The sequence below is a fragment of the Lissotriton helveticus genome, chromosome 4_1, assembly GCF_964261635.1.
Source record: "Lissotriton helveticus chromosome 4_1, aLisHel1.1, whole genome shotgun sequence".
NCBI classification, from domain to species: Eukaryota; Metazoa; Chordata; class Amphibia; order Caudata; family Salamandridae; genus Lissotriton; species Lissotriton helveticus.
The window spans coordinates 1,807,357,102-1,807,380,244 of NC_136063.1; positions in this window are offsets into that span (position 1 = coordinate 1,807,357,102).

Sequence of the window (23,143 nt, forward strand, 5' to 3'; positions counted from 1 at the left end):
TGTTGACATAATTTTATTGGACAGTATCAATGTCTCTTGCCTTAGGAGGAAGTAAGTGGGTCCTCATTAACTCTAATTTCCCACTGTGTTAAATTTGGTTCGGTAACTTGTGAAGATGCCTCAATTTGTTGATCGCCTGATGTTCAGGTTTATCTGTAAGTCGCAGCTTCCACTACTGACATAGCTGAATCGCAATTCCATCCTTCTGGGGGTCATTGATTAAATTTTGTTTAATCAATGAGTAGGAAAAGGCTCCTTGAAAAGTACGACGGAGAAATTTTTTATAAATAATATTAATATTTTTGCTTTGATATTTTCTAAGCGGCGCGATAACTACTGATTTTTCTCAGCTCTTTGAAGCTTATAGAAACAGGATAAAGAACATCAGCCGACAAGAGAGCAGTTCAACTCTTTTTTTACGAGATCTTCAGTCTAGAACACAACACAGCATATTTGCTGTAGTAAAATGTGATAGTGTACTCTAGCGAATTCCTTTTTAGCCCTGAGAGTGGATGTGTAATTTTAGTAAAAATTACTTTGAATTCTGCAAGCCCAAAGTTGTTTTTTTTCTAATTCTGATTATGGCTTGCAGGTGACAGAAGATTAAACTCTGTGAGTATCATAATTAAGCTGGCTGAAGTTAAACCTCCAGACGTGCCGCCAGTTGGCAACTATATCTAAATACAAGCAAAAGGAAACGCGTCTGTAATTATTCCCAGAGAGCAGCAGACCCATGATGCGAATTTAGCCAATAGAGGTGAATTAGAAGTCATGCACTGTCAATGATGAGCACTGATCCCCTCAGGCTGCTGTGCTACTGGTTTGAGAGATTTACTAATACAATCATTCTGCATGTTCACGTGTCGCTCTGTTCATTTGATGAAAGTAGCTCAAATTTTAATTTATGTGTCCCAGCTCCAAAACAGATGTGAATAACGATATGCACCTTGTGAGGTACACCTTTTTGGCAGCATGACAAAATCTTTCAGTTTAAGTATTCATAATGGATCTATATCATCAGTAGTACAGGAGCGACTCATGCAGGTAAGAGTGGTGGGGCAGTAGAGCTAGGTGGGGGAGATTAGACAGACGACGAATGGAAAATTAATTAAATAATTAATTTCCCCTCGTTGTTTGTCTGTGGAATCACCCCCCCAAACACTGGGCCCCAACATCCCAACGTTCTTACCTGCACCTGCCGCTCCTGCAGTAATAGTTATAAATCAGGGAAATTCATGAAAAACCCTTTTACATCTGTTTCTCTAACAATATGTGTGTAGATAATCAACACATTGCTAGAGTATGCATTGATATAGTGGTTTCAGGAGCACACAACATCATCAAAAGAAGATGGGAACTTTTACAAGAAGAGCCAGATTTCAGAAACATTTATGCATCGAAACCCCTATTTGCATACACAAGGTCAAGGAACATCAAGAAATTACTCACCCGTAAAACGATTGTGATTAGAAAGGATATGTAAATGTGTATGTAAATGTATAGGCATTTATATAGCGCACTACTTACCCGTAGGGTCCCAAGGCGCTTCGACCGCTGCGAAACCCTTCCTGGCTTCCCTGAGAGATGGTCCCTTAATGGGTATCTCCAGGGTGAGACCAGGCATCCCCGGCGGTCTGGTGGGGCCGTTAGTGAAGATGAGGCAAGCTAATGCCCAGAGTTGCCGAGTGTGAATGCTGATCAGAGTGGGCACCGAGGCGAGAGAATTATTGAGTCCGCTGACCCTGGTCCAGAAACCTGCCGCGCCGGGAATCGAACCCTGGTCCCGGGCCGTCCTCTGCTCTCGGGTCTGCCGCCTCTAACCAGTGAGCCACACTACTGCACGTGTATAGAATGCATAAACATCAGAATTGCATACATTACAATAATGTCATCATGGGCAACCTCATACAGGAGAAAGCATTAAGTTATTTTTTACAGGAGATTACAACTCTAAAAATGTGATATACTCTATTAAGTGCCCATGTGGCCTACTATATATCGGCAAGACCGAAAGGAAACTGAAGATTCGGATTTCCGAACACAAAAGATCTATTCGTAACAACAGTGCCACAGCGTGTTTAGCTACCCATTGGACTGAAAATCGAAACACCATAGTGCATATCAAGTTCCAGATCTTAGAAATAATATCAGAACAAACAGGATTAGACATCAATAAAGGCTTACTGCAAAGGGAGATTTTTTGGATATAGCGGTTGGGCACATTGAAACCATGGGGGCTCAATGATCGACTGGAGATGAGCTGTTTTCTTTCAAATATATACAAGTATTTTCATTTATCAAATGATTTCACATCAGTCACATGACAGTTACCTGTTTTGCTCTCTAGTGCATATGCGTTATGTATTACTGCACTCAATGAGAACCTGTGGTCTTAACCTTCACACATTCTACTTTTATAATTCTCCTTTTTCTTATTTGTGTGCGGTGGTATTTTTATTTTTTTATTTCTTAAAAATAGTTTTTGATAGGACATCCTGTCGGCGTCTGGTCCAGTTCATTCATTGTGTACTGCCATATTGCTGAATGTAGTGTTTAGATCGGCTTTATTTGAAAGTAAGGTAGCAAGATTGTTTTTCATTAGGATATGTATACTACAGTAACTTGGAGAATATGCTGTCTTCTAATGGATGTTTTGCACTACGAGTAAGATTAGATCACACTTATTAGATATCTCTGCATGATTATAATTGAATCATCTGCATTATCAATAGGCTATTGTTTCTGGAGGGTGAACTAATAGTGTGATTGTTTATAACAGTAATGAGGGAATTTAGTTCGAGTGCGTGTAGGAACTTTGCATATTGACTAATATGTTCATATGCATTGGATATGAGTTCAGCACCATTTTAATATGGCGCTGACTGTGAGGTAACATTTCTCCCCATCACGTGACAGGGTCTATGTTCATTCGCATTTTTTAGCACTATCGCCGCTATCGTTGAGTCTGGACCTATACTGGAGCAACTAAGGAATTCATTTGAAGTGCATGTTTAAATATTGCAAACTGGTGAATACACTTTTCTCTCGCGAGTTAGTTACGAGTTGTGCACCATTCCAATATGGCGCTAACTACACTATTATTCATATCCCCTGTCACGTGACAGGGTCTATTTCTTTTTTTAAGAACCGAGTGTTGTTATCACCGCACACTCGATCTATTGTGGAGGCCACTGGTTGCCGGTGATTGTGGGACGTCGTTAGAAGACCTTTAGGGGTAAGGAACGTGCTGGGAGATTAGTCGCAAGGATGTTTGGGCAGCTTAAGGGATGTATTTTTGACATTGCATTCATAGCTTATTGGGTACTTGTTGGTTGAATTTTTCAAAGATTAAACAACTGGGATAAGCGACAATCAAGCACGTAGTTGTTATGAGGATTGCCAGTAGTGTTGACACTAGTACCATTTTGCCTTCAGCAGGTATGGTTTCTCTTGTGATTAGGTATATCACAGCTGTTGATAATCAAGGAGGTATATAATCAACATCATATCTTTTAAATCTTACAGCGTGTGCTAGCTCCTAGGGCCAGTTACACTACTCATGTTGTAGCGTACAGCATATTACATATTCAGTGAATATGGTTTTTCTGACATTTATTACATTCTACCAGACTGGGGATTTTGGTTTGCTTTTCTCTTTCTACTTTGTCCTTGTTATGTTCATGTCTCTTATGTTGATCTCCTTATTGCATATTTTTTGCATACATGCACCTTCAGGAAATTTGGACTCAAAGGGTAGCACAGAATGGTAACACAGATTGGTTCTCACTTTGGGTTAAAGATCACACATTACATCATTGAATGAGGTATGATGGCTTACAGATCAGCTAGAATGTACATTTACAACAGAATCATGTTACTTTGTTTTACCGAGACGCCCCTGAAGAAGGGACAACAGCAATCCCGAAATGCATTGGGCTTATGTCTTTGAATTTTGTTTTACTGCAATGATGTTGATTTAGCATTGTTAATTTGTTTTAAAGTGACTGTAATAATATTACAGCATTTGTATGTATTTATTTTTGTATGTATTGCTCAGCTTAATAATGAATTGCTTGATTAAAACTTGATGATCATACATCATCAAAATATGTTTGGTTCAAAAAGATTGAATCCATGTTTATAAGTATGTTAGTTTGTATAACATTTTAAGTTGTGCGCACCTATTTGCCTTCTGGCACCCCCTTTTTCTTGTATGACTTGGTGTGCTAGGTACACACCATCAGGCGCAGCACACTGATTGTTAAAACGTAAATAAAAAAATTGTTCACAAAGTGAATGTAAGGAGTGCGTAGTCCACACCACCACCAGTTTGATAGTGTGGTTTGACATCTCCGCTCCTTTTCTATTTCAGTTATATTCAGTTTTCTCTAGTGTGTCTCTTCATAATTACTACCCCTTTAAAAATAAATGTAGTTGGGTAAAGTTAAACTACTTGCATTTTACTTTGTGCAGTATTCTCATTTCCCACACTTTGCTATTGGGCTAAGTTTGGTGTCAAAATACGTCCAGCTTAGGTTTTCTACGGATATTTTGTTGGTGGGGATTTTAAAAAACCTTTTAAACATTGAGAAGATTCTTACAGTTGGTCCAAAATTGCAAAAAGATGAGAAGAATAAACCACACAATATGACACAGCTCCAGAAGTTGGTGCAGTTTTTAAAAATGTCAACAGGATTTACACCTGCATTTTTGATACAATGAAAAGTGTGAAAATGGCTTTGAAAAATGTTTTTCATTCACAACCAAGTTAAGACTTAAGTCTCATTTGCACACTCTGATACCACTTGTCGTGTAACTTAAATTGAATACTATGGGGCTTATTTATGAGAGTCTTGCAATGTGGGGGAGTCTCTTTTCTGACACTTCAGAGATGCAGATACCTTAACCATATCTATGAGGCCACGCAAAGCCACTTTGCCTGGCTTGCATGGGCTCCTAGATATAGAGTAGGGCAGGCAGTGCAAGTCGATGCATTGCCTTACTCTGCACCAGGCAGATGTTCCATGGGCAGTGAGGTGGGTTACCCTACGCAACTCTCATATTTTGACTTTGCCCCAGATTTACTTAATCATGTAAACCTGGAACAGCGCCAAAACTTTACGCCTCCCCAGACCAGGCATAACAAGGAGAAATATTTATATTTCTCTTGGTTATCTGTTTCCTTATGTGCTGCATTACGCAGCACAATAGAAAGAAATGCCTTTCTGGATTGTTTTTGTGCAGGAGGGTGCCACTTCCTTCCCCAAATTAATCCTGCAATGCAGACACCCTTGCACCATTTTGGAAGGTTGCCTGCGTTGGTGGTAGGCAGTAAATTGTGCGGCAGCACAGGGGGACAGAACATGAATGCACTGTATTTAATAAATATGGTGCATTCCTGCCATTTTACATTGGCGTAGGGCAGCACAGCAAGAAGACTTGCAGTACTGCCCTGTTGGACTTGGCCTTTTTTGCTAAAAATCCTTAAACGTTTTGTTTTCACCCTAGACCTTTTTTCTGACATGGTGTTCCCAACTTAGATACTTTGGGAGCTTTGCCACTGCGGATCAGTGTCAAAGTGCTAGTGCTCCCTGTGTAAGAAGTAAATGGTAACTGGCTGCCCATGATTGGTATGTTTGCCTTACTGGTACAGTCCCTACTAAAGTGCCAGAGCTGGTAATGCAAATGCTACTAGTGGACCTGCAGCACTAATTGTGCCACCCACACAAGTAGCCTTAAAGAGAGAACTCAAGCCTGCCACTGCAGTGCCAGCGCAAGGTTTTTAAACTGCCATGTTGTCCCGACAAGTGCACCCACTTACCAGGCCTTACCCTTCCCTTTCTATGCACATCAGACACCCACATGCATGGACCAGGTCGCCCCCTGTGCAGGGTGCAGTGCATGTGAAAGGTAAGACATGTACTGAGGTGTGTACCGTGTCCTGACAGTGAAATAATCCCCATTATGTTTTTCACTGTTGAAAGGACATCTTGCCCATAGGACAGAATGGGAAGGCTGAGTAAAATGTTTTCCAGCCTATCTTCCCAAAGGCTTGCGATGGAAAGGTGAAGTTTAGTATGGCTGAAATCACAATGTAATAATACATCTTTTTATGAAGGTGGTTTTTGCATTGTGTGTTTAGAAACCACTCTTTTAGAGGTTGCTGGGTTTTTGTGCTCTAACATTTCTGTGTGTCTCTGCCTGGTTGTGGATTGACTGTCTGGATTTGAAAGCGATAGGATTCGGGGAATGTCTTGACCCAGGGGAGGAGGTGAGACAGCAACAGGCTGACCTGCATCTGGAGTTTAGGGGGGAGGAGTAGCCTTTAGAAATGAAGAGGCCTGGGTTTCTGCCATAAAACAATGGTCCCATCTCCTGCTAAGTGATTGAGGATCTAGACCCCCACTAATCAAAGGAAGAAGGTGTCAAAGGCAGGGAGGCACCCAGAACTGGTTTTAACAGGGGCCAGTGCCCCCCTGAACACAAAGACTTAAAATACATTTAGGGGTATAACTATGAGAGTTGAAGCCCCTGAACTTTGGAGAAATGGATTGCTCAAGACTGAAAAGGATTGAACCTACTTCGAGGTCAAGAGGAACCTCTGCCAAGGAAGAACCAGCTAAAGAGACTGAAGGAAAGGATTGACCCTTTCTGTGTGTTCTGGGGCTGGCCTGCAGTTTGCTGTTTTAACAAAGGAGAGGCTAAAGGGACTTTGCTGTGTGCTGTGTCCCCCTGCTTTAAAGGACTCTGCTGTGTGCTGCGTCCGGAAGTAACTTATCCCCAAGGGCCCATGATGAGCTGGCTCCCTGTTGCAGAAACTCAGGAACATAAAGGTTTCCCAGAGTGTCTCAGCGACGCTGTGTGTGTGTGTGCTTTTTCAGCTTGAGACCCTTGTAAGAATTGCCCTGGGATCGTGTGCACCTGGAGTTCAAGCGTGTCTCAGCAACACTGTGTGCATGTGCTTTTCACAGCCTGAGCCCTTCGTGAGGATTGTCCTGTGATCGTGTGCACCAAAATCCAAGTGAGTCTCAGCGACGCTGTATGTGTGTGCTTTGTGCAGCCTGAGATCATCGTCAGGATTGCCCTGTTATCGTGCACACCCGGAAGCTAAGTGAGTCTCAGCGACGCTGTGTGCGTGTGCTTTGTGCAGCCTGAGACCTTCGTGAGGATTGCCCTGTTATCGAGCACACCCGGAGTCCAATTGAGTATCAGCAATGCTGTGTGCATGTGCTTTGTGCAGCCTGAGACCTTCCTGAGGATTGCCCTGTTATTGTGCACCCGGAGTTCAAGTGAGTCTCAGCGACGCTATGTGCGTGTGCTTCATGCAGCCTAAGACCTTCGTGAGGATTGTCTTGTTATCGTGCACCCAGAGCTTAAGTGAGTCTCTGCGACGCTGATGTGCGTGTGCCCTGTTGCAGCCTGAGAACTTTGTAGCACCAGTGGCCCAGACCGGCAGCCCCAGAGGAGCTGAGCCTCTGGCCCGAGCCGGCCGTTGCCAGAGGGAGGGCATGAGTTCCACTGCCCGGAATCCACAAAGATTGCATCGGAGACTCAAGTCGCGGGAAGAGGAGAGGAGAGCAAGGTCGCACCCCCCAGGTAACGTGTGTCACTGCCTGGGGCGGGGTGCAGGCTCAGAGACAGACGCTCACAGCCCCTTCCATTCCTGCAGTGCAAGCCTCTGCTTCGACTCGTATCGCGGCCAGCACTTGCCAAGGAGAGGTAGTATCGGGGCCAGAGTGTGGAGATGCACTTTGGTTTACACCATACCCATGTGAGGGCATCTGTTGACAGGAGCTGACCGCGAGTCAGTACGAGTGGCAGAGAGTCCACCGATGGCACTGTGATCGGTGCTGGAGTGTATTACACATTGCATTATTTCTGCGTTACGAACTGCTTTAATATTGCATTACGCATTGCACTATTTTTGCATAACGAACTACCTGACTGTTGCATTATGAATTGCGTTAAGATGCATAACGGACTACATCATTGTTGCGTTACGCATTGCATTATATTGGCATTACGAAGTACTTGATTGTTGCAAAACAAACTGCATTATTTTTACATTGCAAAGTGCTTGATTGTTGCATAACGAACTGCATTATTTTTACATTGCAATGAGCCTGATTCTTGCAATATGAACTGCATAGCATTGCATTAGGACTGCAGTGGTTCATTTAGAAGTGCTCATTAATATTGCCAGAACTTACAAGGGCTGGCTGGCCTAACAACTGGCCAGGATGAATATTACAAATATGCATATGTTGGATTTATATTGTGTGGTCTCATCGTATATCTTTTTATATAAATTTATATTAGTTTTTACATTGCAAAGTGCTTGATTGTTGCATAACGAACTGCATTATTTTTACATTGCAATGGGCCTGATTCTTGCAATATGAACTGCATAGCATTGCGTTAGGACTGCAGTGGTTCATTTAGATTTGCTCATTAATATTGCCAGAACTTACAAGGGCTGGCTGGCTGTCCTAACAACTGGCCAGGATGAGTATTACAAATATGCATATGTTTGATTTATATTGTGTGGTCTCATCGTATATCTTTTTATATAAATTTATATTAGTTTTTATGAAACTCGTGTGGAGTTCATTTGTGGTGTCATCATTGGGTTACTGAGAGTGTGGTTGCAAATAGTTTCTACACTTGCCTTCAAGATATGTCTGGCTGCTTGTGCCAAGCTACCAAAGGGGTGAGCGGGTGCTATATCGCTATCTGTGAAGGTGTCCTTGCTTCCCCTAACGAGAAAGCAAGGGTCCCTATTTGGCCTAAGATACCTACCTCAGCCCACTAGCGACCTCCAGGACTAACATTGGTGGCAGCAGTGGGACCTACCGTTTATGGTCAGCGGGTTTGGAATTTGAACTTGTATTTGCAAATTCACTCACAGTAATTGGTGTACATCACTAGTAGCGCAAACCACGACATAACCACATATTGTGTTGTGATTTTTTGGTTCTATTTTTGAGCGACCTTTAAGTCACACATCATGTCTCAGAGGAATCAAGTAGCCAGTGAAGCAGCAAAATTAAAGTTCGACATTGAGGCATTGCTTATCTACAAAGTTGATCAATTGGGGCAATTCTGCAGAGCTTTGAGATGTCCCATGAAAAGTAGTGCTAAGAAGGAGGATCTGCAAATGGCCTTGAGGGCTTGGTGGGAAGCCAAAGGGGCTCAGGAGATGGGTGATGTTGAGGTGGATGAGGATGACCCAGGGAATGATTTGGTCCACAGGATTTTCCAGTGGAAGGACCAGCCTCAGGGGCTGGTAATAGCCATTCAGGGAGGAGTTTTTCACAAGAGGAGCTGGAGGAAAACCAAAGGGTCAGAGAGCATGAGTTGAAGGTTTTACAACGTAAAACTCAATCGGAAGAGAAAAAGCTGCTCATTGAAAGTGAAAAGTGAGCAGAGGAGAGCAGGACCGCTCTCGCCTTCGAAGAGAAAAAGATTCACTTAGCTCATGAGTTAAGCATGAGGGAACTGGACATTAACATTAATCAGGCAGAATCCAGTTTGAATGGTGGCAGCGTACAGCCTGTGCCAAGTATGGATGAGTACAAGCGTGCACTGGATGATTGGGTGATCATTACCGTGGCACATGATTTGAAAGGGTTGCTCAATTTTGCCCCTAGGGAGCCTAGGCTCAGTAAATATTTTCCAGGATTGCGCCAACCCAGGTCAAGGTGCAAACTCTTTGAATGGCAGGAGCTGGCACAAGACCCTGACCACTGGTCATGGGTCCAAGGGTCTGAGGAGGCCTTAGAGATGGAAAAGAGGAGAAGTAGAACCGTTAGGTCCCAGAGAAGTGGGGGAGCATGCGGGTTAGTGCCCTGTCTCAAAAGAGAGGGAGGGAGTGTGAGCAGCATCCTCAGGGGTTCACCACCTCACCCCAGAGACTGGAGGGTTCCTTAGAGGATTGCCAGGTTAAAGGCCTAGCACCTACTTGTCGGCTGTGTGAGGAAGAGCACCTAGCGTCAGCAGGGCATGGGGCATCTTTCACCAGAGCTCCTGCGTTCCAGAAGTTTGTGGGTGCCATTCCTAAATGGCAGGCACAGAAATCTAAATGGAAGGTTAAGGGAGGAAGGTGTCCCCCCGTGGGAAAAACCGTGGGACTGTGCCCAGCCAGTAGGGCTAGGTCCCCTAGAAGGGACCAGGGTAAACCCACCTCTAACCAGGAGGGCAGGATAACTGTAGACAGTATCCTGGCCAATGGGTCTTCCAGGGGTACCGCTCTAGGTTCGAGTTGGCAAGGGACCAGCACCCCCGAAGCGCCTGCATCTGCCAGGAAGTACCCATGGAGCGGTATAGTTGGCCCAGGGAGTAGGACCCAGAGATTTCCCTGGGGTCAGGAAGGCATAGAGCAGGGGGGTGTCCCAGCGGGAGCGGGCCTGTGTCCGTGTTCTATCGCCTAAAGGGAAGTCCATCAAGGTAGTTGATTGGTCTACCCTGGCTTTTAGCTGGGAGGGGGTTGTGTTGGACTTGGCCTTTTTTGGCTAAAGTTCCTTCAACATTTTGCTTTCTCCTTAGACCTGTTTTCTGACATGGTGTTGCCAACTTAATTGGTAATTGGTTGTCCATGATTGGCATGTTTGCCTTACTAGGAAAGTCCCTAGTAAAGTGTTCTATGTGTGCCAGGGCTGGTAATGCAAATGCTACTAGTGGGCTTGCAGCACTAAGTGTGCCACCCACACAAGTAGCCTTGAAGAGAGAACTCAGGCCTGCCACTGCAGTGCCTGTCCGCAGTTTGTTAAACTACCATGTTGTCCTGACAAGGGCACCCACTTGCCAGGCCTTATCCTTCCCTTTCTATGCACATTAGACACCCCTGTGGTAGGTCCAGGGTACCTCCTGGGCAGGGTGCAGTGCATGTGAAAGGTAGGAGATGTACTGAGGTATGTACCATGTCCTGACAGTGAATTAATCTCCATTTAGTTTTTCATTGTTGAAAGGCCATCTTGCCCATAGGACAGAATAGGGAGGCTGTGTAATATGTTTTTCGGGCTGTCTACCCAAAGGCCTAAGATGGAAAGATTATGTTTAGTATGGCTGAACTCACAATGTAAAAACACATCTTTTTATGAAGGTGGTGTTTGCATTGTGTGTTTAGAAACTACTCTTTTAGAAGAGGATGCGTTTTTGTGCTCTAATATTTATGTGTGTCCCTGCCTTGTTGTGGCTTGACCCAGGTGAGGAGGTGAGACAGCAACAGGCTGACCTGCATCTGGAGTGTATGGGGGAGGAGTAGCCCCTAGAGTTGAAGAGGACTGGGGTGCTGCCATAAAACAATGGCCCCATCTCCTGGTGAGTGATTGAGAATCCAGAACCCCACTAATCAAAGGATGAAGGTGTCACTGGCAGGGAGGCGCCTGGTTTGAACAGAGGTCAGTGCCCCCCTGAACACAAAGTCTTCAAAGATATTTAGGGGTATTACTATGAGAGCTGAAGTTTGGAGAAATGGATTGATCAAGACTGAAAAGGATTAAACCTACTTTGTGGTCAAGAGGAACCTCTGCCAAGGAAGAAATAGCTGAAGAAACTGAAGAAAGGACTGACCCTTGCTGTGTGTAATGGGGCTGGCCTGCAGTTTGCTGTTTTAACAAAGGAGAGGCTGAAGGGACTTTGCTGTGTGATGTGTCCCCCTGCTTGAAAGGACTATCTGAAAGTAACTTATCCCCAAGGGCCCAAGGTGAGCTGGGTCCCTGTTGCGGAAACTCAGGAACACAAAAGTTTCCAGAAGAGTCTCAGCGACGCTGTGTGCATGTGCTTTTTGCAGCCTGACACCCTTGTAAGAATTGCCCTGTGATCGTGGTCACCTGGACTTCAAGCGAGTCTCAGCGACGCTGTGTGCGTGTGCTTTTTGCAGCCTGAACCCTTTGAGAGGATTGTCTGTGATGGTGTGCACTGGAATCCAAGTGAGTCTCAGCGATGCTGTGCGTGTGCACTTTGTGCAGCATAAGACCTTCGTGAGGATTGCCTTGTTATCGTGCATACCCGGAATCCTAGTGAGTCTCAGCGATGCTGAGTGCATGTGCTTCGCGCAGCCTGAGATCTTCCTGAGAAGTGCCCTTTTATCTTGCACCTGGAGCTCAAGTGAATCTCAGCGATGCTGTGTGCGTGTGCCCTGTTGCAGCCAGAGATCTTCGTAGCACCATCGGCCTGGACCGGCAGCCCCAGAGGATCTGAGCTGCCAGCCTGAGCCCACTGTTGCCCGAGAGGGACCTCAACTAACCCCTTCGAGGGAGGGCCCGAGGTCCACTGCCCAGAATCCACAAAGATTGCATCGGAGGCCCGAGTCATGGCACAAGGAGAGGAGAGCTAGGTTGCACCCCCAGGTAAAGTGTGTCGCCACCTGGGGTGGGGTGCGCCATCAGAGATAGATGCTCTTGGCCTCCCCTATTACTGCAGCTCAAGCCTCTGCTTCGGCTCGTATCGCAGCCCATACTTGCCGAAGAGTGACAGTACAGGGGCTGGAGTGTGGAGCTGCAGTTTGGTTTACACCATAACCGTGTGGGGACATCTGTTGACAGCGAGTCAGTATGAGTGGTGGAGAGACCGCCCAAGGCACCGTGATCGGTGTTGGAGTGTATTATGCATTGCAATATTTCTGCCTTTCGAACTACCTGATTGTCGTATTATGCATTGCATTATTTCTGCATTACGAAATACCTGATTAGGGTATTACGCATTGCATTATTTATGCATTACGAACTACCTGATTGTTGCATCACGCATTGCATTATTACTGCATTACGAACTGGCCGATTGTTGCATTACGCATTGCACTATTTTTGCATAACGAACTACCTGATGGTTGCATTATGCATTGAGTTAGGTTGCATAACGAACTACCTGATTGTTGCGTTACGCATTGCATTTTTTTGGCATAACAAACTGCATTATTTTTACATTGCAATGTGCTTGATTGTTGCATAACGAACTGCATTATTTTTACATTGCAAAGTGCCTGATTCTTGCATAGCATTGTGTTAGGACTGCAGAGGATCATTTAGAATTGCTCATTATTATCGCCAGAACTTACAAGGGCTGGCTGGCCTAACAACCGTCCAGGAGGAATATTACAAGTAACCATATGTTGGATTCATATCTTGTGGTCTCATCATATATCTTTTTATATAAATGTATACTCAGTTTTTTTGAACTTGTGAGGAGTCCATTTGTGGTGTTGTTGGACTTGGCCCTTTTGGCAGGTTCACCTCGAAACTTTTTGCATTTGCTTAGCCTGTATCTGTACCCTGGTGTCGGTGAGTTTAGGTCTCTGCGCACTTTTCCCTGCGGTCCAGGTGTAAAGTGCATGCACTCTCTGTGTATGTGTGGTGCGAGTGGCCTGCCCTCCCATAGAAATGCATGGGGAATATGTGTGTCCATGGTAGTTCCTGATGTGTGGGGAGTGCAGGGTCGTGTTTGGTGTGTGCAAACTTGTGAGATTAAATGCTGCGCGATTATGTGCGTGGATTTATTGTGTCTAGTGTGGAAGTGCCACTTCTAGAAGTTGGCATGCCTGTGCAGTGAATGTGAATTGACTGTCTGGCTTGTGATTGGATGGAGCTGGCTGGTGTGCCTGGCTCCAGGAGTCAGGATGAGTCTGCCCCGGTGGTGAATGGAGAGATCTGCATGTTTATGGGAGGGAGGAGTGCACCTGGGACCTGAATAGGGCTGGGCCTTCCCTCCACAATGCGGGCTCCACTCTCTGTGGTTCGCCCCTTGCCTGCACCTTTGGAATACTTGAATCTACCAGGGGCGTGCTGCTGCTGGGGCCATGGGGAAGGTTTGCCTCCCTGGATGCCCTGGATGCTGGAGGACTTTCCCTTGCTGGGAGCTGCTGTGCTCCATCTCTTGTGCCAAAGGACTTTTTGGAGCGCTTTTCCCCCAGTTGCTCTGTTGAGCTGGGGTTTCTTTCTCCCCTAGCGCCTGGGAAGCGCTTTGTTTCTGCTTGCCCCGCTTATTGCGATGTTTTGTTGGCAGGAGCCTACCCTGCATTGTGCCCGCATTTAATATTGAATTCCGTGTGCCCACCCCGAGTATGGCCGTTACCTGATTTTAATTGAATCACAGGTGCCCACCCCGGGTTATATTTGGAATTATAGAGGGAGCCTACCCCTTGTGTCTGCCTGAGAAAAAGATCGCCACCGCGACCGCGGCGAAAACAGGAAGTCAGGCAGCCCTTTGCCTAGCGGCGGGCGGTACTTCCGGATTCACAGAGGAAGTCCCGCACACGCCCCGGCAGCAGAGAAAGTCTTCGAACGAGGAGGTCGGGAGCCTACTCCGCCTCCTCGAGTGCCGATAAAGAAGTCCCGGGGCCCCCAGAAGGGGCCTCGGGTGAAGGCAAGGAAGCAGAGAGAGTTATGGTGCTCCCATGAGTGAGGGGGAGCAGCGGAAGGAGGATGAGCCCGAAGCCCGGCAGGCTCCACTCCTAAGTCCCAGTCCCGAGATGGGCGACCGGGTGAAGTTGGCACCTTGTGAAGGCGGGGCTCTCATCAGGAGAGAGAGCCCCGCAAGCGCTGCCTGTGTTCTGCAGAGGGGGTTGTGAGGCACATTGCCAGTGCTTGCCCCCCTTGCCACATCGTGGAAGCAGAGCTGCCCCGAGGAGCCCCCACCAGAAAAAGCAGCCCGGTGAGTAAGAGGGGTGCCATCGGAGCATGATGATTTTTAGGTGCCCTTGCGCTCCACGGGTGCAGAGGTGCATTCAGGGCAGCCCCAGATGTCAGTGGGCCGCCCCAACGTTTTGTTAATTGTTCCTGAGCCCCTTGGCTCCCACTTTGGGGGTATGTTTATTTGGTAGAGCCAGAAGGCTCCAACATTCCTAAGTTATTCCAGGGGTATGTATGCTCCACCGAGGGGGCAAATTCCTCAGTATTCGGGGCATGATGATTTTAGGAGCCAGAGTGCTCCAATGGGCATAGTTGATATCCAGAGCTAGAGGGCTCCAAAGTTTGGGCACAGATTTGTTCCTAACGGGCCAGTGGGGGCCCATGTCGCAGTTTTGATTCACAGCTGCCCAGCGTGATGGATCAAGCCCTGATCTGTTGACTGGGTAGGAGTGTTCTGATTAACTCAGATACTCTGTCCATCACCACCCCCTTTTTGTAATTATTTTGGCCACCATGAGTGTGGAAGGGTATGCTCAGACATGAGTCCCTTGCTCATTGCACCATCAGGATTCAAGCAAGCCGGGCCGAAGACGGCTGTAATGCCAGAAACCAGTCCCGGGAAGCTTGTTTTCTTTCCAGTGAAGAATTGGCTTGGTAGGGGCGCTAGAGGGCGCACTGCGGGATGGCTGGCGCCTAAGTCGGCTCCGCCGGACGGGAGACTAGCGGGAGAAATAGCGCAGTGCCAATGACCCTAAAATGAAAATTTTTTACAGCGAGGGCTGTCGGAATATTTGAGGACCCCCGAGCGAGGGTCTCCGAAGGCTGCACAACCCGGAATAGCCGCGAACCAGGGGAAAAAGAGAGCGGACAGTGGACACTCGGACAAAATGGCGGCGACTGCCGTTTGAAGGAGCGGCTCACACGGACACCCCTGGACCACCTCATGCGACCCTCGGAAGTGTGGCAAAGACTGTGAAGGGGCCAACAACCATGCAGTGCGGATACCTCGCAGAGCGGCGGAACGAATAGCCGACAGTGAGTGAAATGTGCTGTGCGTTCCACGGGGCGCAAAATGGCGGACTGAGTGAAACGCATACCGGCGCAATGAGCAAATGCCCGGTTAAGACCCCGCATGTGATGCCCTCTTAACACACGTCACCGTATAAGGCGCGCTGCAGCCCATCGCGCACTCAACACTCTCCGCTGTCCCCTACTGAGGCGTCTGTGGGTGCCGACTGTGTTTTTGCACGAGGGAGGTGGAGAAGCAAGACGCAGGCTCGCTCGAACACGCACATTGAAGGCGCGAAGGTACAGGTCTGCGAGCCCATGCTGATACGAGGTGGAGTTTGAGGTTTGGCACATTACAGAGAAGAGCCAGAGCAGCGCAGTTGTGGTGCGATCTCGCTTGCAAGGGATAGCGAGCACCGGACGAGAATGCTGCCATAGAGGATCATGGGCCAGCCCAGATGTATCTCATAGCGGCGAATACCCGAGGAAAACACAACGGGCATACAGCACACCCGGCAGGCGTAATGCTGCCAGCAAGGGAAGAAGATTGGCGTATCTGATCACAGCTACACTCCAGCAGAGAATCCTGTGGGCACCCATTGGCCGGGTGTGGAATAGCGAATTCCGGGGTTACCTCAGAGCATCAGTACACAAACGACATTGGAGCGCAGCATTATAGTGGGGGACGGACTGCTCAGCGTACTTATAGCGAACACTGACACGGAGTTTACAGAGCTGTATCCCCAGATACTGATGTGCACCACGACCAACGGATGTCGACGGTAACGAGAAGGACACACGCCGCTAACAGCCAACCACGAGTTAACCGTTGGATCCCCTGGCACAGCTGGTGACATGGGCAAACCAGAAAAACAACAGACCAAGCTACAGTTCGAGGCAAAAAAGCAAACCAAGGGCGCGACTGGTGGCTCGGAAACGGAGACTGAGCATGAACTGATGGAGGGCACCGGAATGGAAGGGGTGCTGAGGGCCATTCAGCGCAGCCTACAGGAAATGAATGGCAAATTGGATACTCTTACGCAGAGAGTCGACAATATGGCGGCTAAAATGGACAAACATGGGGAACGGCTAGTAGAGGCGGAAACTAGGATATCGGCAGTGGAGGATGTCTCTAGCACTAACACAAAAACATGTGCCACCATGGAGAAAGTGATAGAAGCGCTACGCAACAAGACGGAGGATTTGGAAGCGAGGTCCCGCCGCAACAATATTCGCGTAGCGGGACTTCCGGAGACGACCAACACTGGTAAAATGGAACTGTACATGGAGAATCTGCTGAAAGAACTCTTTGGTGTGGAAGCGTTCTCACAGGTGTTCCTGGTGGAGAGGGCTCATCGTTCCCTGGCGCCACCCCCGAAGCCAGGGGCACCTCCCCGCATCATAATAGCACGTCTGTTGAACTACAGAGACAGAGACATGGTCCTACGAAAAGCGCGCGAAAAGGGTGAAATTACCCACCAAGGGAATAAGCTCGACTTTTACCCGGACCATACTATGGCTGTACAACTGGCCCGAAAAGAGTTCCAATCGGCGAAAAAGAAGCTCAGAGATCTGGGCGTGGACTACTCCATGCTCTACCCTGCAAAACTCAAGGTAAACCAGGACGGGAGATCAACGGTTTTGACAACCCCTCAGGCGGCTCATGAATTAATCAAAAAACTGATTCAGCGGCGGAAGACGCCGGAGCAAGACTTGCAAGAGGACGACGAAAGCTGAGGGGTTCTACGAAGATGTTGAGGTACATTGATTCGTTTACGGCGCCACCCGCCCGAGTGACTGCATCAATGAAGACCCTGTAGTACACAGGTAACGGTGTGGTTGGCGCATTGGGACTCTGGAGGTGAGCAGGGCAATACAAGGTCGGGTGGGATTTTCCTGGCTCCGACTGCATTCACAGTTCTGGCCCAATCGATCCTGTATAGAAACTCTGATTGGAACTGTACAATTACTATGACTGCTTGGGAAAATTGGTGTCTAGACTGGTCTAGATGGCCGTGTTTCACGAATACAACAGTGGGAAGTGGGGAGTGTGCCCACTCACATCTGAGGGAGGTACAGCCAGAGCCCAGCATGATAACTGCACATGACTCCTCTGCTGTAACACGGCTGGTGATCGCACTCTGGGAGGGAAGACGGGAGGGTCTTCGGAGGCAAGTTAGGGGACCTGAATACGGGGCTCGTAAGGACCCTAGTTTTTGCAGCGAATATGGGTTATTGTCATTAAGAATACGTTACGACAAATGAGGTAGTCTACCTGTCCACATCCACCATGTGGATGGAGATGTGTGCACCTGGTGGACCCCCTACCCGGGTGTCCCCTAACATATGTTTGTTTAGTAGTTTGACTAAGTTGGGTGTATGGCTTTGGCATGATTTGGTTGCTGAAGTGGGAGGGGGGAATAGAGAAACAGTTGGGGAATTTTGTTACACATCACTGTATCTGAGAAACATTGCAAACTCCGATATGTGCTATCTACTCAAATTGGTAGGTTCCCTGCTCACAAATATGAGACTACACGGCACCCCACAGGTGATATATAGCGTCAAGAGACTGTACTACACCAGGGACACACATTGACACTATAAGAGACGCCACCCTAAATCTTCTCACCTGGAATGTTCGGGGTATGAATCAACCCAAGAAAATACATCTAATCTTCACGTACCTTACCAGACATAAAATAGATATTGCTTTCCTCCAGGAAACGCACATTGCAGCGCATTCCACAACGACCATAGGGTGTAGATGGGCGGAATCCACTCACAGCTCCAATTACTCCTCATATGCCAGGGGCGTCAGCATTTTCATTAGGAAGGGACTCAATTTTCAAGTGTCTAAGGTGATCAAAGACCCAGAAGGCAGATTTGTCATAGTGATTGGTCGGATCAGACAGCAATCTGTAGCTTTAATAAACACTTATGGGCCAAACACAGATGATCCCGGATTTTTCACTAAATTATGGCACATAATTTCCGACCTACACATTCCACATTTGATATGGGGTGGAGATTTCAACATCGCCTTGCGATATGGGGTGGACAGATCGCCAAATACCACTGAGACACACAGGCAGGCACGTGTGGAATTAACAGATGCGATAGAAGAGCTACACCTACATGACATCTGGAGAACTCGTAATCCAGAACTCACAGCAGCTACCCATGTATCGACTATGCATAATAATTGGTCAAGACTTGATTATTGGTTGGGCTCTGGGGATGTGTCCTTGTGGACGGCCGATATCACGCACCTCCCACGCACACTCTCGGACCACAACCCAGTAATACTATCTCTAACACTACCTCATTACACACCGCCGCCCTTCGCTTGGCGATTTAATGCGAAGGCGCTCCTGGATACGGTGTTCACTGACACCATACACAAAGCTATAGCAGAATATTTTGACATAAATGCACCAACGACCGATGACAAAGGGGTACTATGGGAAGCGTTTAAAGCCACGATTAGGGGGACGTGTATCAGCACGACAGCAGGGATCCTGAAAGACATTAGACAACAGATACAAGCTAGAGAGTCTAAATTGAGCGACCTTGAGCTCCAATATGAACGTACTCAAGACATCACCATACTAGGGAATATCAAACAGGTGTTGACTGAGCACCAGGAGTACGCCAATTCAGAGCTTAAATACATATCGAAACGGGGAATAGCTAGAGCATATGGTGAAGGGGGAAGGCCCGGTAGAGCACTAGCACAAAAAATATGTACAGGTCACGCTCCACAGCACATTAACGCGATCCGTGACGACACGGGGACAAATAGATACGACATGCAGGGAATATTGGAGGAATTCCGTAAGACATATGGCCGTCTATACGACTCGAACCTTTGCATGCCGTCTGAAGACATATTAGCGTACATGGCTGATGTGGAACTCGCATGGCTTTCAGACGGACATAGAGCATACTTATCCAGCCCGGTCACAATTGCGGAAGTAACCGAGGTAATTAAAGCTCTACCCAACGGTAAGGCGCCGGGGCCAGATGGCTTCACTGGGGAATTCTACAAGGCATTTGCGGACCAATTGGCCCCGCACTTAGTGAGGATGTATGGTGAGGCACATGAGAAGCAAATCCTCCCGGCTACCCTTCGTGAGGCAATGCTTGTAGCACTGCCCAAACCCGGAAAGGACCCAGACCTATGCGACTCATATAGACCTTTGTCACTCATTAATGTAGACGCTAAGATACTTACCAGCTAACTGGCCGCACGTCTAAAACCTCTGATGCCGTCATTGGTAAGACCGGACCAGGCGGGCTTCATACCTGAGCGGTCGACAATGCACAATACAAGAACGCTGTTTGCCCTCTCACATTACTTGACGCCGGAAACCAAAGCCGCGGCGATCCTACTGGACGCCGCAAAAGCTTTTGACACAATTGAATGGGATTATTTACACGCTGTTTTGAGGTGCATGGGCTTTCCTGTGCTGTTTACTCAGTGGATAACGGTGCTCTATGTGGGTCTGTCGGCGAGAATAGGAGTCAATGGTTACATATCGAACCCCATAGAGATACGCAGAGGGACTAGACAGGGGTGCCCCCTGTCCCCTTTGCTATTTGCACTAGTGCTGGAGCCTCTGGCATGTAAAATCAGACAACACCACCATTACTCGGCTCTTCAATTTCCCACGAGGCCCCTGCACATATCGCTCTACGCGGATGATATGGTGCTGTATGTGAGAGACCCCGCTCAAAACCTCAACCCTCTGATGAGAGAGTATATTAAATTTGGGCAGCACTCTGGCTTGCAAATCAATTGGGATAAATCCCAAATACTGGCGTTGTCGGATAGCACAGTTCCATTCCAATTAGATTACCCATTAGAATGGCGAGAGGAACCCACAAGATACTTGGGCATCTGGTTCCACTGGGATCCTGAATTGGTCATTCGTACAAATTATGGGAGGGTGATATCAGAATTGGAGGAGAAAATAAACAGATGGAACAAACTACCTCTTTCCCTTGCAGACAGGACTGCCATAGTGAAAATTGTACTGCTGCCCAAGTTCCTTTACTTATTTAATAATATCCCCATCAAACCGCCAGCGGCAGTGTTCCGTAATATCAATCGGTTGGTTCTGAATCTTATTTGGGCGGGGAAGACGGCCAGACTACATCTTCACACACTCACATTACCATACGCTAAGGGTGGCTTCAAGGTGCCAGACTTTTATCTATACTACTTATGCGCACAAGCGCAATTTGCGTTCTTCTGGTACCACGAGATACCATACATGTCACACGTCGCGATAGAAACGGGAGACGCACTCCCCATTCCGTTAGCGGCAATACTCCCACACAAACGCCCACCGCTGCATACAAGGGACATAAACACGATCGATACTACTAACGCAGCATGGCTCCTGATGGGTAAAAAAGCGAACAAACTCCCGTTGTATGCACCGGACCTGCCCCTAGCACATCACCCAGATCTTTCAGTTACACAAGACACAGTAGGCATGACACTGCTACAACAGGCGGGCATAGATTAAATGGGTGATCTCTATGCGGACGGGCAGTTCAAAAAACTTGAGACATTGACCTACAAGAGTAATCAGACAGCACTATTCATATTCACATATTACAGGATGCAGAGAGCAATGCGGTCACTGTACACCATGTATCCCGAGGAACCTGAACAAATGACCACATTGCAATATCTTATAACGGCACCCACAGCATCACATATGGTCTCTCGGTTATACTCCAGGTTGCAGGACGACATAGCAAATGACACAGACACCATGAGACTTAAATGGAATGAGGTAATGAATGATCCACTTTCAATTGAAGAATGGTCTAGGGCATGTATGCTTACAGATATGCTGACCCCGAATGGCAACTTGAGACTAATCCATTATAAATATCTGCATCAAGTATATTATACACCGAGCAGGTTACATCGCTATGGTTTGCGGGGCGACTCTAGATGTAGGAGATGCAGAATGAACAATGCTGATTTTATACATCTCGCATGGTGCTGCCCTAAGGTAGAGGACTACTGGAAAGAAGTCACGGAGGCACTGAGTGTTATGTTGGGCACGACTATAGAGTGCTCAGTGAAAACGTGTTTACTAGGTCTGGTTCCGACAATACGCGCGACCAAGCGTAAATACTGTGTGATCGCATTACTGATGGCTAAACGTAGGATCTCGCTGCATTGGGGAGGTAGGAGATGCCCCAAGCTAAAAGATTGGTTGTCGGATCTCACATACTGCAAAGACACACTGAATACATATGAGGAAGAACTACCTGCAGGCTCTAGACCCCGTGACTACTGGATGTACCTGATTGCCTATGTACAGGGTAGGCAGCAGACAGATGCAGAGAATGTTGAGGAGTGCTGAGTAAAATGGCGGGAGCGGGGAGATACCGTGACCGAACAATGTGACGAAGAACAAAGCACACAAAAGGAGGGAGAATGTTGTGAAGCAGTGATAGTTATAAGGTTAAAAGAAGGTTAAAATAGTTTTGTATGAGACAATAGAAAATGTCATACTGTGCCGATATATTAAATATTGACAAGCCGCAGATACACGCAATGAGGCATTGCATTGTGCTGAACGCCACCGGACCTCCGGGTTGTCGGTATAGAGGCTGTGTTCCATTGTTTAATACCAATCACGCGCTGTTACTGATGTGCTGCCGGCCTCTGGGTTGTAGGCGAAGAAGCGGTGTATTGAATGAAACTTGCAATAAAACAGTTTGAACACTAAAAAAAAAAAAAAAAAAAAAAAAGAATTGGCTTGGTAGTTTGGTCTGCCCTGTTCCCATGATGCACTGGGCCAGGGACAGACTACTTTGCATATAGCCAGGTTCTGAACTGGGATGGTGCAGTGAGCTAAAAAACGGTGATGGATCAAGCCCTGATCTGTTGACTGAGTAGGAGTGTTCTGATTAACTCAGATACTCTGTCCATCACCACCCCCTTTTTGTAATTATTTTGGCCACCATGAGTGTGGAAGGGTATGCTCAGACATGAGTCCCTTGATCATTGCACCATCAGGATTCAAGCAAGCCGGGCCGAAGACGGCTGTAATGCCAGAAACCGGTCCCCGGAAGCTTGTTTCCTTTCCAGTGAAGAATTGGCTTGGTAGTTTGGTCTGCTCTGTTCCCATGATGCACTGGGCCAGGGACAGACTAATTTGCATATAGCCAGGTTCTGAACTGGGATGGTGCAGTGAGCTAAAAAACGGTGATGGATCAAGCCCTGATCTGTTGACTGGGTAGGAGTGTTCTGATTAACTCAGATACTCTGTCCATCACCACCCCCTTTTTGCAGCAATTAGTGGGCAGCTGCAACATTTAGGTTTCTCTTCCTAGGGACATGTGTTCTCTTGGACTCAGGAGTGAGTTTCACTCCTGAGTCCCGCCTTTGGCCTTCCACAGCTGCGCAGCACTTAGTGCCAGCTGCAGCATTTAGACCCTGTTCTTGTTCTCAGCTGCCCACCAAGTAGTGGGCA